This window comes from Hippoglossus stenolepis, chromosome 2, assembly GCF_022539355.2.
Source record: "Hippoglossus stenolepis isolate QCI-W04-F060 chromosome 2, HSTE1.2, whole genome shotgun sequence".
NCBI classification, from domain to species: domain Eukaryota; kingdom Metazoa; phylum Chordata; class Actinopteri; order Pleuronectiformes; family Pleuronectidae; genus Hippoglossus; species Hippoglossus stenolepis.
The window spans coordinates 16,363,802-16,379,947 of record NC_061484.1 but is presented as its reverse complement, the minus strand read 5'-3'; the positions used below and the strand labels follow the sequence as shown (position 1 = coordinate 16,379,947).

At 37.8% G+C, this 16,146-nt stretch overlaps 1 long non-coding RNA gene across 1 annotated transcript; it reads left to right on the top strand.

Moving 5' to 3' along the window:
- The first annotated feature begins 3,731 nt into the window (after nt 1–3,731).
- On the top strand, nt 3,732–4,587 carry LOC124855058. The gene is made up of 3 exons (XR_007034982.1): nt 3,732–4,172; nt 4,351–4,394; nt 4,560–4,587. It is a non-coding gene; the product is annotated as an uncharacterized LOC124855058 (long non-coding RNA).
- The last annotated feature ends 11,559 nt before the right edge of the window (nt 4,588–16,146 follow it).

Sequence of the window (16,146 nt, the reverse complement as noted above, 5' to 3'; positions counted from 1 at the left end):
AGAGGTGTGGTGCCGTTTGTTGCTTTCATCCGATCAGTTTAAAACAAAAATACAAAAATATACAAAACAGACGTTCACTACCTCGGTAAAAGAATTTGTGCTGACGACACAAAATGTGTGAACAAAACCAGAGAACAGGCCCGGTCGAGGGCCTGGGCGTGTCGATCCCCTGTAGGTCACCTAGCTCTGTGGATATGTATAATATATGATTCAGATCATAAGCCTTCAGGCTGTATTATAATGTATAAAGCAGTGTATCACCACTAGCTACAGGGTTTCCACTGGTCAAGTAAAAAAAAAGGGAATAATTCAATTCAATGTCTTAAATATGTTAAAATATTGCATACTAGGGTCTTCAACATTAATAAGGTAGGTCTTATATATGTTAACATTCTTTTAATGCTACTTCTCCACGTGCTTTAAAAAATTTTTTTTTAGTTTTCAGCGCCATCATAGTTTGTAATGTCTCAGTGTTGTAGTTCTTTTCTCAATGATATTTCCCAGCTTTCTTTGTAGATTCTAGTTTTGTTGATGTTGGTCGGGTATTTTGTGGAAGTATTGTAAAAGAAGATTAAACTTCAAACAAGAGGAACTGAAAACTCAGAACGGGGTCCAAATACTTCCCTCGGTTTGTCTGTGGGAAAGACTATGAACACTTATTGTCTCTGCCTGTAGTTTGTGAGACAACGTGGTGTTTGGTGTTATTCTCTACTGCTGCTACTTCACCTTATCTTCACCTACGGGCACGTGGAAGTAATTCTGGGACCCTGATATTCCTCATATCTGCTGTATTTATTGTAAAGGTCTTAAAATTCATTCATTGTGTTCTTATTAAGGTCTTGAATACAACTTCTTGAAACAGTGGCTATGCATTAGATTTAGTTTACAGGCGGGAGGTTGATAGTTTCTGTCACTGTGAGAATCCTGTCCTGTGGTTTTTTCATTGGATGTGAAATGATTCACTTTCAGGTCAACAACAGCAGAAAACCACACAAATCTTGTAGACCTCTATCACGAAGAGAAGCTCTGCATCAGAGTCCACTGTGAATGATGCGTTGGGCTCCTGTGATGTGTTGTGAATGTGTGTGTGATATCCAGCAGCTTCCTGTTTCCTGTGAAGTGAAGTGTTAGAGCACACAAAATATTTCTGGAGTCTCAGGGGTAAACTTTGTTAGAGCAGAATCCAATACTATTGAAGTCAATGGTGAGTCCTTCTTCAGACGTGGTTAAACAACAGAAAAACCACAACATGCCTCCATACTGCTCCTGTGGTTTCATCGAAGTGTCTGCAAGCCCCAACATTCAAATTCGACTCAAAACGTGTTTTTAGCCTAAATGTCCTCTATCTTCCAATGAGGTGCATTCAGGGACCGTCGGAAATGCTATTGTCCGCTAGCTTAGCCACTTCTGGTGGACTTTTAGGCTGAAAACACGATGTTAATGACCACGTTTCGAGTCGAATATGAATGTCGGGGCTTGCAAACACTTGGATGACACCACACGAGCAGTATGGAGGCATGTTGTGTTTTTTCTGTTGTTTTATTACATCTGGAGATAGGTAACTAATCAGCTAAACTGTTTACCCCTGAAACTCCAAAAGTGTTTTGTGGACTCAAACACTTCACCCACCCCTCCATCAGCATTGGGGTGAGTAGATAATGAGGGCATTTTCATTTCTTGGTGAACTATCCCTTTAAGAAGGTTGACCGTGTCCTGTTTTGAAAATAATTTTATTATCCAGTCCATATTTGCATTGATCAGAAATCAGTCTTACATCCAACTAGGTTCTTAGAAGGCAGTTGGAATATTGATCTGTTCCTTGGATGACGTTATGTTAAATAATTCTAATTTTGAAATGAAGGCGATACAGTTCAGTGATTGATGAACTTGACTCTATTTTTATTGTACAGCCACAATTTAGGAGTAAACTATAAGATTCAACGCTGGGGAACTTAAGCATATTCTGACCATGCAAAAAAAACTCCTACTGTAAGCTTTCATGCACCATGTTAAATGATTAAAAGTTAGTTTAACCCATTTGTTTTTCACCTAAAACACTAATCTTGCAGTATAATATCCACTTTACTACATTATTAAACTTTTTAAAAAGGGAAAGATTTTTGTTCCAGTTTTTAACACAATTCGTGTGACATCACTGTGAACTTTTTCTGTATTAAACCAGCCTAAGATCATGAGTGCCTGAACAAGATCAGAAAAAGATTCAGTAATGCTGTTTGCTGTCTACATCTGTTTTTTGGCTGAAAATAAATAGAATTTGAACAATTATATGTTCAGTATCAACATATTTTCATATTGCTCCAAAACATTAAAGCACAATGACACACTCAATTCATATAACATAATCCAGTTGTAGCAGATTCCAAACAAAATGCATTTGTCATTTGCAGTTGAGTTGCATAAAAGTCTAATATCTACCTGTAAGGAAAGATCTATACGTACTGTGACACATAAGTGTTCTATAACTTCAATGTAAAACTCTCCAATTACAACTGGAGCAGAAGTATCACAAAGTGCCTTTAATGTTTACATCTCTACCCAGGATGTTGCATATTGTAAAATTGTAGTATACAGTGTAAATTGCAAAACCTTTGTTAAGTGTGTGCTTCCCAAAAGTTTCTTCTTTTCTATTCCTGCAGGAAATTATTCTTTACCAATCATTGGCCAAAACATCACATAGCATCACCCCAATAGAAAACAGCAACAGAAACTCTTAACGAGCCAATCACCACCTTCATTTCTTTAACGGAAAAGTCTGCACAGATATGAACCCAAGTTCAGATCTTTGACTAGAGGTTCTTTTAACACTTGGATCGTGATCAAAGATGATCAGCATGTCTTCATCATCCCTTCTTGCAGGTAATTATGATTTTCGTCTTTAAATTTGAAATTTAACCTTAAACTTAACCACTGCTCTCAAGGAAGGTTCGATTGTAGAGTAAAACGCTGCACATTAAAATTACAATTTTGGGTGGGTTCTACCTGTGTTTGCTTGTTAGGCCGTTGCCAGCAGTCAAGCCTATATCAATGGATCAGTGTTGAATCTGACAGTGAGCCACGGAGGCAACGCTCACTCTATTGTGACTGCAAAAGTTCCAGTGGAGTTTATATAGTGTGGTACAGGAACTGTTCATGTGAACCAGCCAACGCTTGTTATGAAGACAAGATACCAAGCTGAACTATTACTGCCAAAACCATAAAATACAAAGACAATCTGCATCCCTTCCTGTTTTCACCTGGTGAAGAATGAGTCCTCTGAATCCTATGACTCGTTGATCACTTAACATCAGCGACTCTGATGAGGGTCTCTACTATCAGGAATAGAACAGGTCAACACAAAGGATGGGAAAGAGAAGGATAACTATATACTTAGTGCTATGGCAATGTCACAAGAATGATTTAACGTGTAAGTATCCTGGTATGAGTTCTCTTTGAGTGTTTCCTTGCAATAGAAACTCTAAATAACAAGAAAAATACGCTGCACATACAACATCAACCCGAAAAATAGCTGCATTAGTATCACCTGGTTGTTAGTTCCTGACAAATCAGAGACATCTTACTTTTGAATGTGTGAGTCTTGGACATTGTGCATTTGATGATAGATTCCTTGTTTTGAACAATAACGTTCACATATTGCTGGAACCGACATAGTAACAAAACTTTGGAATAGTTGTATTGATATCAAGATTTGTTTATTATTATTATATTGGTAGCCAAAAGTGAAAAGGTAAATGAATGGTTGATACACCAAAAACAGTGTTTTCTGCCGCCCAGATCGTATGACATATATATACAGAGTGTGTATGGAAGTGCATCTAAAAATATAACACACCAAAAAAAAAATCACTTTTGATAAGATTAGAGATTTGTTAATGGTTGTTTGTCTCTGGATGTCGGCCTCCCGCTTTTCGCACAGTCAGCTGGGATTGGCTCCAGTCCCCCATGACTCTTAAAGGATAAGATAAAAAAAGATGAAGCAGAAAGAAAAGTGTTTATGAATTTGTGTTTGATTCCAGATTCCATGGGTGACCACAGTGGATGCAGCTCGAGCGGTGGGTTTGCGTCCTGGAGGCTGGTGGTGTTCACGCCAGCCATCGCTATTCTCTCCTCTCTCCTCTCCTTTATTTTGGTTTACCACTTCTGTCAGAAATCAGGTAGGTTTCCTGCTGTGATGTCTCAGCAGAAAAGTTTTTTTCTCTTCTCATCACATATTTCCTCTCATATTTTCTTTAAACATCTTGTCCAGTCGATTTGGAAAATCTATTTTTATTGATCTTTTTCCAAAATAAAATTGATAAAAAGACTCTGCTACTTAATAATTCATTTTTGCAGATAAAGAGCCTCAGGTTCAGAGAAGACAAACCAAACAGAAGCAGGTAACCCACATCAGTTTTTGTATTAATATTTTTGTCAGCATTTTATTTTTCACTTTTATGCAATTTCTTCATAATTGTACATATCCAGAATTTATTGAAGTCACAAATCTTCTAAACAACAGCAAAATAGTAGTAATGATTCTTAACTGTCGTATTGTTTCTCAGGATGAAGAGATGTGTTTAACACAAGTCGGTTCCATAGAAAGGACGGATAATACAGCAGCAGACAGAGGATGGAGAGCACAACACCTTTGTTTGTCTGAAGCAGCAAGTTAACAGAATTAAAATAGTTTCTGGAATTCTGAATGTTTAGAATTTTAGGGTCAACGGTCTTCTATGTTCGCGTTGAGTTTGTCCTGTGGCTTACACAAATAGTGCTTTTAAACCACAAAGAGGTTAGATACTAATGCTTTGTGACCAATTACATTCACATATTTACTGGTTTATATTTACTTTTTCTATCATAACTGTTAGTTGTGACATTGTTCTTTCCTGAATTAGTTAACTCAAACTTTTCTAACTGTAATTGACTGTTGTTTTATTATAACATTCGAAAACAATGTCTTCCGCTGAATTCTCTTTTTGTGTGCTTTATGAAATAAAAACAACATATTACCAAAGACAGTAAAATGTTTTTCTTGTTATGTAGCAAATTTGAAGTTATCTGACTTGCAGGTTTTTGTTGGTAACAGTTTCACTGTGTCAAGTTATCAAATCCCACCAACAAAGCACCTGACCAAACCACATAGATGGGCACAAGTACATTTGTTGGTTAAACAACGCCTCTTTAGACTGGAAAAATTTAAGCTACGCTGGTGTGAAAATAGCCATTTCACACATCATGCTTGATTTATGGCCAGTGCAAAAGGGCTTACCATACCACTCACTTCTAAGATTTAGATAAGATTTCAGATAAGTTGTACCATTTGTTACTGTATTTACATTTAGAATTAAAAACTGTGGACAGACACAAAGCTGCTTTTGTATTTTAGTGACAGTGAATCTAACTGTTTGACCAACTGACAGATAGAGTGATGGATAGACTTGTGACTTGTACTAACAATGTGCTCATATTAAAATCGTTATAGTTACAGTATACACTATTATGTAGTGGAAAAACTATTGTCCAACATGTAATATTGCACATACAACATCCAGTATATCTAAAAATAAGAACTGCCAGCCTGAATTAAATACTGTATCACACTAATAGTACTACAAGGAGCTCCCATGTATGAGGGACCTCTTGATCATGGTAAATGACCCAACAAACATTTTGTTTTCATTAGAATGTATTTTACAGATATATAGATATATATTTCTTGAATTCTGTTAATTTTGTCCAAACAGATGCACTATTGGTATTTGATGCATTTATTTTGAAATGGTGTTGAGACAGTTGAGAAATGGTATACTTCTTTTATTTTGAAAAGGTAGTTCAGAAAACCAAAAGATGACTGAGCAAAATAGCAGGTAGTGGGACTAGTTGTCGAATGAAACATTACCTTCAGTTGTTTAGCACCTGGCTGATGAGGGCACAAGGTTTGTGGATATTTCGTTTCTTATTGTCATTATTATAAACTGAATTCTAAACGTACCTTTGCAGTTGTTCTAAGTGTAAGGACACTTTTGTGTGTGTGTTTAATTGTACAATACGTGGGGCAAAGTATGCTCATACTGAGACTGTGTATCATTCACACTAATAATTTGTCGTTATGTTTATGATAATATGATGTGGTTTATAAAGTGACAAATCATTTTATTTAAGTTGAATTTGTTTATATGCAGCCCTCTATTAAGAGTTTGTTATTTTGTTAAAGATAAATAGCTATTAAGTTCATAGGATTTTAGTGTTTGTATAAATTCATGTTAAAGTCAGTTTCATGAAGGACAATCTGGCAAGACAGTCGGTTAATAATATCGTTAACCTGAAGGACTATACATGTTTATGAGTACACAGGGAAGTAATATTTGTTTTGTTTTCCTTCTATGTGTGTTCACACTTATCACAGCATGTATGGAGATGGAAATAAAGTATTGTGAACCATCAGTAAAAGAGAGTCAGACCATCATTCAGCTGGGGATGCTACAAGTGGTACAACTCATCATAAATGTGCATGCAGAAGTTTCCTCATCCACGTGTGTATTTTAGGCATATTGAGGTATCATTAGCCTCATTATCACCAGGCTAATGCCTTCTTCAGAGTACAGGCTCCAGATGTGTGTGCATTATATATAGACAGACATGATGGAAATTAGAACTTCAAAAGACAACCTTTTAATTTCTACACTACAAACCCTGAACAGTGCTATTGGCAGCTCAGATAATAAAACAAATGCAGCACCAGTTCAGTGTTGGTCATGTAATGGAAAATTTTACCAATATACCAAGCTTGTATTATCTCTGCTTGTGCATACTATTTCTCTGTGTGAAACTCAGAGCCACATATCTGCAGAATGCTTGTCTTCCCCACCAAGACCTCGAGGAGGCCATCAGCAGGTGTTTGTGTCTTATCTCCTGGGATTTCACTATTCACTCAGTTTGCACACATAGTTTACATAGGCACACACACAACTAACATAGTTCTCACACACACACACACACATTTCTTCATTGTATCTGCATAAAAAGCATATACCTGCAACTGTTTCTTGTTCATTCCCTCTGCAGAAGGCTCATCGCACACTGTATGACTGTCTGACCTTCCTTGCAAGGAATAAAATCCTCTTAAAAGACTATTACTCTCGAATCTCTTTATTTCAGAAGTCTCACCAGGTCAAATTTCCATCACAGTCAAATGAAGTGTAATTCTTACTTCCTCATTAAGTCTTCTTCAGTTATGTTGTGTTGGGACCTGGTATTTGTGAACTACAGTTCGGCCTACATGTGTAGTCAAAAGCCTAAGGCCGCATGTCCTTTGTTCTGGAGAAAACTAGAGCCTCCAGAACTCAGTCTCCCACGGTGCCTCAACGTCACACAGAGGTGTGAAAACCGACCGGAGACACAAGTGTCAACCACTATTGGTCACTCTGGGCCCCATGACCTATGAGGTCACCAAGCCAATATAAGGCCAGGTCTCCCCTCTCTTCTCTCTTTTTCCATGCACCTCTTCGAGAGGAGAAGGCTGTCCAGCCTCTTTCCAATTCCTCTTTCCACGAAACCCTCAATGGAGGAGAGGTGCAGCTTCCAGCTCATCTCACCAAGGAAAACTGCTCGCAATCCAAGCTCTATCAACCTTCAAGCAGCGACGCGATGTCCTGCCGGAGAACTTCGAACAGCAACTGAGCTGCACCGCACAACAGAACCACAAACGCAGGAGCCACAAAAAAAAGCAAGACGACTTCACAGAACTTCGAACAGCACAGCACATTATATTCATAATAAATGTTTTTCTTTCACAAATGTTTTTTCATTGATGTTGCATAAGATAATTTTGCCAACCTCTACACTGTCAAGAACTCTATATCCTTCAACTTAGCTAACTATCTATATGGTTATTTTGGTTATAGTTATTAATTTAATCAGTGTTCCAAATTTGTAGTTAGTACTTTTATGAGACTTAATCAATAAATTGGCTATCTTTTTCCTTCCTTTGAAGGGTGGTGCCCCGAGGTACCTTTAATCAATTAAAGTTATTATTTAATATTAATATTATTAATTATTTTATTTTGATAACCAAATTTATTGAATGCCGAAAGGCACAATATTTTATGGTGTCACGTTTAATGCATTATTGCACAACAGTTGTTAACCAGAATAATTCACTGTATATAATCGGTGTATATCACTAAAGGATTTGCAAAGAAGAATAAAAGACAAACACATTTAGCATGCTTCTTTTCTAATTCATTGTGGAAATCTGAATGCTGTTGTTTCATTCGACAAAACAATCTCACTGCAGTGTGTTGTATCACATGATCTTCAGCAGGTGGACTTTGCCCATAATGTCAAAAAGTAGCTTCCTTTGAGCACTTAAAGAACTTCACATATGTTGTTGGATTAGCAAATATGTCTCTTCAATGCCCAACACACACTTTTCATGTTGCAGGTGCATATGGGCTCATTGGAGACCCCCCCCCCATCCCAGACGGAGGTTTAAACGGGTAAGCCTGCTACTGGTGTGCCTCTATAGGTTGAATCCAAGGGTTCTCATAAACAACCATAGTCATTATGTTGTTATATATGTAACTGTCTATATATTTTTCAGAATCAATTAAAAAAACACAATGACACATGGAAACCTACAACAGCCAAATAGTTATTGTATAAGTTCAGGATCCTTTAGAAGTAATAACTAAGTTTCCCAGTGACCTGATTGGTCAGTGGTCAACATCTTTTTGATCTGGTCCTCTGAGGTGAACTTGCTTCACAGCAGCTTAGCGCTGCAGCTCATGTTGCCATGGTGATCTAAGAGTGTGAAAGTTGGGCCAGTAAAACCTGAGATAAACCCGATGATAGCTGGATAACTCACTTTAAAGGCCCCTGGATACTGAGGTAAAGATGCACCAAACTATTGTTGTAGATATATTCTTGGGGCATTTCAGCTGAGACTGAGGTCAAGATTTTATCTTTGACATGAAACGATTCACCAAGCACAACACTGAACCTACTTTATGACAACAGCTGTAATTATTTTGATGACAGTTTGGCCAGGTAACTCTTTTATCAAATATTCACAAACTAGAAATTATATAATCTCAGTCTTCACGGTGTACACGTTGTTCTTATTTCTATTTTGTATCTTTTTTCTTATAATAGCTATAAGCACGGATGCATGATCAAGTGTGTGAGATCAGGCTCACAGGAAACCCACAGAGACAAACAGCCCCTGCAGAGCTGTGCACTTAAACCAGTTGAAACTCCATGTCAGTGACCTGCTTAAGATCTTGGTGCTTCACTGTGGTCATTGATAATGAGTGGAAAACTAAAGACACCTACATCACACTCAACCGCAGATGACGCAGGCACTGTGCACACAGAGTGAGTGTGATTTGCTCGCTGAGAGATGCTTTTTGTTGGTTCGAGCACAGACAACAATGTCAGTGAAGTCACATTAAACCTGCAACTACTTTTATTTTGAAAATTTCAGTCAAACTAAACAAAACACATAAGTGCTGTAAGTCTTATAAATGCCCATAGTATTTATCTTCCTGTCTGAATAAATATGCAAAGGTCAAATACAAACTCACAACACAAACACAAAACCACATTAAACTACAAACAACAGAATAACGTTTACAAACAAACACTGCATAACTTATCGCAGCCACCTTTACATTGGTCAGCTCAATTATCCCTGTTTTCTCTTTGCAAGCCAATGTAGTTCTGAGAAAGCTGTTGATGAATCAGTGTGTTAGTCTGCTGACCTTATGATTGACTCTCTTCACAGCCACAGTTTAGAGAGACTAAATTGAAAGTTCCAAAGCTGAGGAATGACCTGAAATATATTCTGACTATGCAAAGAAACCCTGTTGAAATCTGTCATACACCAGATTACAAGATTAAAGGCACTGACTCTAAAACCGGAGATTACATTTTACTTTTTCAGCAAAGTAAATTTAGTAAGTAAGTCAATTTGATCAAATAGTCCTGTACAGTTTCTTACTCCTCTTGGTCAATGGGGATTTGTAGAAGCACAAAGTCAAAGGAAATGCCTCAGTATGCCATTACTTCAGTGACCAAGAATCTACACAGTTGATATGCCTTTTGGGAAAATCCATCCATCCATCCATCCATCCATCCATCCATCCATCCATCCATCCATCCATCCATCCATCCATCCATCCATCCATCCATCGTCCATCCATCCATCCATCCATCCATCCATCCATCCATCCATCCATCCATCGTCCATCATCTTATCCAAGATTGGTTCGTTAGTTGATATTATTGTATTTTATGAATGTTTGAATAAATACATTTAGTATTCAGTATTTAGAAGTTTGTGAAGCTAGCAGTGTAACCAGTGTCTCAACAGAAGAAAGAGTTTCTCTTTTTGCATCAGTGATATCAGGATGTAGTTTGGTGGCTCTTATTGATGACTTTGGCTACTTCAAGAACTTAAAACAACACACATTGACGTTGAACTTCACCACAACCACAATGTGTAGCCCATGTGATCAGGGCCACAGGAAACCCACAATGACAAACAGCCCCTTAAAGGGACAGATCATCCAAAAATAAAAATGCACTCATAATCTACTGACCACTATGCCTATGGAGGGATGGGTGAAGTGTTTGAGCACACAAAATACTTCTGGAGTCTCAGGGGTAAACTTTGCTAGAGCAGAATCCAATACTATTGAAGTCAATGGTGAGTCCTTCTTCAGACGTAGTTAAACAACAGAAAAACCACAACATGCCTCCATACTGCTCCTGTGGTGTCATCCAAGTGTCTGACACCACATGAGCAGTATGGAGGCATGTTGTGTTTTTTCTGTTGTTTTATTACATCTGAAGATAGGTCACTAATCAGCTAAACTGTTTACCCCTGAAATTCCAAAAGTGTTTTGTGGACTCAAACACTTCACCCACCCCTCCATCAGCATTGGGGTGAGTAGATAATGAGTGCATTTTCATTTCTTGGTGAACTATCCCTTTAAGAAGGTTGACCGTGTCCTGTTTTGAAAAGAATTTTATTATCCAGTCCATATTTGCATCGATCAGAAATTAGTCTTACAGCCAACTAGGTTCTTAGAAGGCAGTTGGAATATTGATCTGTTCCTTGGATGAAGTTTTGTTAAATAATTCTGAATTCTTGACGAGCTTGACTCTATTTTTATTGTACAGCCACAATTTAGGAGTAAACTATAAGATTCAAAGCTGGGGACCTTAAGCATATTCTGACTATGCAAAACTCCTACTGTAAGCTTTCATGCACCATATTAAATGATTAAATGTTAGTTTAACCTATTTGTTTTTCACCCAAAACACTAATCTTGCAGTACAATATCCACTTTACTGCATTATTAAACTTTTTAAAAAGGGAAAGATTTTTGTTCCAGTTTTTAACACAATTCGTGTGACATCACTGTGAACTTTTTCTGTATTAAACCAGCCTAAGATCATGAGTGCCTGAACAAGATCAGAAAAAGATTCAGTAATGCTGTTTGCTGTCTACATCTGTTTTTTGGCTGAAAATAAATAGAATTTGAACATTTATATGTTCAGTATCAACATATTTACAGCTGCTCCAACACACAAAGTGACAACATGCAATTTCAATTCATATAACATAATCCAGTTGCAGTTAAGATTCCAACAAAATGCATTTGGTTGGGTTTGCAGTTGAGTTGCATAAAAGTCTAATATCTACCTGTAAGGAAAGATTCTATGGGCTTACCTGTGACACATAGGTGTTCTATAACTTCAATGTAAACTCTCCAATTACAACTGAGCAGAAGTATCACAGTGCCTTTAATGTTTACATTCTACCCAGGATGTTGCATATTGTAAAATTGTAGTATACAGTGTAAATTGCAAAACCTTTGTTAAGTGTGGTAGTTTCCAAAAGTTTCTTTCTTTTCTCTTTCCTGCAGGAAATTATTCTTGTCAATCATTGGCCAAAACATCACATAGCATCACACCAATAGAAAACAGCAACAGAAAAAACCTTTCAACGAGCCAATCACCACCTTCACTTCCTTTAACGGAAAAGTCTGCACAGGATATGAACCCAAGTTCAGATCTTTGGACTAGAGTGTCTTTCTTTTACTGATCGTGATCAAAGATGGATCAGTTGCATGTTCTTCATCATCCTTTTCTTGGTAATTATGATTGCATTTTAAATTTTAAATTTAACCTTAAAACCTAACCACTCATTCCTTTAAGAAGGTTCGATTGAAGAGTAAAACGCTGTAACATTAACATTACAATTTTGTGTCTTTACCTGTGTTTGCTTGTTAGGGGCTGTTGCCAGCAGTCAAGCTCATATCAATGGATCAGTGTTGAATCTGACAGTGAGCCACGGAGGCAACGCCACTCTCTATTGTGACTGCAAAGGTTCCACTGGAGTATATATAGTGTGGTACAGGAACTGTTCTCATGTGAACCAGCCAACGCTTGTTATGAAGACAAGATACCCATCTGAACTATTACCGCTAAGCCATAAATACAAAGACGATCTGCATCCCTTCCCTCGTTTCCACCTAGTGAAAAATGAGTCCTCTGAATCCTTTGACCTGCTGATCATGAACATCAGCGACTCTGATGAGGGTCTCTACTACTGTAACAGAACAGAACACAAAGGATGGGAAAGAGAAGGATAAATATATACCTACAAGTTATGGCAATGTCACAAGAAGGATTTAACATGTAAGTATCCTGGTATGAGTTCTCTTTGAGTGTTTTGCAATAGAAATCCTAAATAACAAGAAAAGAAAATAGCGCTTGCACATACAACATCAACTGAAAATAGCTGCATTAGTATCACCTGGTTGTTAGTTCCGACAAATCAGAGACATCTTACATTTGAATGTGAGTCTTGACATTGTGCATTTGATGATAGATTCCTGTTTGAACACAACGCTCACATATTTTGAAACTGATATAGTGAATAAACTTTGAATAGGGTTGTATTGATATCAAGATTTGTTTATTATATTACACAGCCAAAAGTGTGCGTAAATGAATGGTTGATACACCAAAACAGTGTTTTCTGCCGCCCAGATCGTATGACATATATACAGAGTGTATGGGAAGTGCATCTAAAATATAACACACCAAAAGAAAAAATCACTTTGATGATAGTGCTACTTAGATTATACTGAAAACCGACTCCGAGAGCCGCTAATTAGTAGAAGTGTGTGTTTGTTTCTACAGCTGGAGTCTCAACAACGTGAGACTGCACAGCCGTGGTCCGTGCTGGATGCTGCTTTTCTCTGTGTCCAGCTTTCGCTGTTCTCTTCCTCTCTCCTGTCGTCTTGTCTGGTTTATCACTTGTAAGAGAACAGGTACATGCTGTCATCTTCTCAGTTCTCCACACACATGATTAATTCCATATTATAATATTTTTGTTTTCAGTGTTAAATTATTTTAATCACATGTAAAAAATTTTAAAAATGTCTTCTCAGTTATCTGGTAAGAATTGACACAATATTAATATTTGCAGCTAAAGAACCAGAGGTCCACGAGGAAGGATCTAGTTCCAGTGATCGCATGAGAGGAAATCAGGTATTTCACATGCAGCAACTCATGGCCATCCACCATAAATGCGTATTAATTAAATTGCTTCACACTGTATGTTCACAACATGGAGCGGATGTAATAGACGTTCAAAGTAGAGAAAACTTTTGACAGTGAATTGTAACACATCAAAGTATCAAATCAACAATGGTCGCGTGATTCTAACAAATGTCAAACCCTTTAGATGGAGAGACGGGTGTTACGCTGCACTGGAAATCCGAAGCAGACCACACAGAGACCATGAGGAAGAAAACACAGAGTTCTCTGTAATTTTAGCACGTATTCTGGACATCAAGACCTGCAGGTTGTAAAGGTGATGTGATGCAACATAAGACAAAGTTTGACTGCTTTGTTGCAGTGGTGCGGCTTTACAGGCCATTGACAAATCAGTAAACTCACAGCCTCATCCTCTGTCTGTGGTGGTGATCTCTGATCGGTGTGGACAAACAGCAGTGTAATGTAAAGTCAACATTCACATTCAACCTAACCTGCATGTCCATGGACAGTGGAAGTGACAACACACAGAATAAACACTCACACGTGTGAACTATGAAAAATTAAACACTACATATACTGTATATATATCTGACTATACAAGACGCTGTGAAACAGAAGTGACATCGCAGGACACAAAGCAACATGACAACAGACACACTTGCATTTTTTCAGCCACAGTTATAATACTGTAGTTGAGTCTATTTCTCTGGAGCAGATATACTGCATTGGTTTTCTGTGTTTGTTTTATGACAACAAACGATTTCTGTTGAAACTACTTCCTTTCTTATTTATTTTGACAAGCATAATAAGCACAGTCAGGATTGTTCGGCCCAGCAGAGGTGTGGTGCCGCTTGTTGCTTTCATCCTAACAGTTTAAAACAAAATACAAAAATATACAAAACAGACGTTCACTACCTCGGTAAAAGAATTTGTGCTGACGACACAAAATGTGAACAAAACCAGAGAACAGGCCCGCCGCAGGCCCAAGCGGTCGCATCCCTTGCAGGTCACCTAGCTCTGTGGATATGTATAATATATGATTCAGATCATGTTTCAGGCTGTATTATAATGTATAAAGCAGTGTATCATTCTCACTAGCTACAGGTTTCACTGGTCAAGTAAAAAAAAAGGAATAATCTGAATTCAATGTCTTAAATATGTTAAAATATTGCATACTAGGTCTTCAACACATTAAGGTAGGTCTTATATATGTTAACATTCTTTTAATGCTCACGTGTTTTTAAAAAAATTCTTTTTTTTAGTTTTCAGCGCCATGCATAGTTTGTAATGTCTCAGTGTTATAGTTTTCTCAATGATATTTCCTAGCTTTGTAGACTTTAGTTTTGTTGATGTTGGTCGTGTATTTTGGAAGCATTGGTAAAGAAGATTAAACTTCAAACAAGAGGAACTGAAAACTCCAGAACGGGTTCAAATTACTCGGTTTGTCTGTGGGAAAGACTATGAACACTTATTGTCTCGGGCTCACAGCTCTTTCCAGAGACAACGTGGTGTCGGTGTTATTCTCTCTACTGCTGCTACTTCACCTTATCTTCAATTACGCACGTGAAGTAATTTGGGACCCTGATATTCCCTCATATCTGTTGTACTTGACAAAGGCTCAAAATTCATTCATTGTGTTCTTAAGGTCTTGAATACAACTTCTTGAAACAGTGGCTATGCATTAGATTTAGTTTACAGGCGGGAGGTTGATAGTTTCTGTCACTGTGAGAATCCTGTCCTGTGGTTTTTTCATTGGATGTGAAATGATTCACTTTCAGGTCAACAACAGCAGAAAACCACACAAATCTTGTAGACCTCTATCACGAAGAGAAGCTCTGCATCAGAGTCCACTGTGAATGATGCGTTGGGCTCCTGTGATGTGTTGTGAATGTGTGTGTGATATCCAGCAGCTTCCTGTTTCCTGTGAAGTGAAGTGTTAGAGCACACAAAATATTTCTGGAGTCTCAGGGGTAAACTTTGTTAGAGCAGAATCCAATACTATTGAAGTCAATGGTGAGTCCTTCTTCAGACGTGGTTAAACAACAGAAAAACCACAACATGCCTCCATACTGCTCCTGTGGTTTCATCGAAGTGTCTGCAAGCCCCAACATTCAAATTCGACTCAAAACGTGTTTTTAGCCTAAATGTCCTCTATCTTCCAATGAGGTGCATTCAGGGACTGTCGGAAATGCTACTGTCCGCTAGCTTAGCCACTTCTGGTGGACTTTTAGGCTGAAAACACGATGTTAATGACCACGTTTCGGAAATGGTCATATGAATGTCGGGGCTTTTGTAAACACTTGGATGACACCACACGAGCATATGGAGGCATGTTGTGTTTTTTCTGTTTTATTACATCTTGGAGATAGGTCACTAATCAGCTAAACTGTTTACCCCTGAAACTCCTAAAGTGTTTTGTGGACTCAAACACTTCACCCACCCCTCCATCAGCATTGGGGTGAGTAGATAATGAGGGCATTTTCATTTCTTGGTGAACTATCCCTTTAAGAAGGTTGACCGTGTCCTCTTTTGAAAATAATTTTATTATCCAGTCCATATTTGCATCGATCA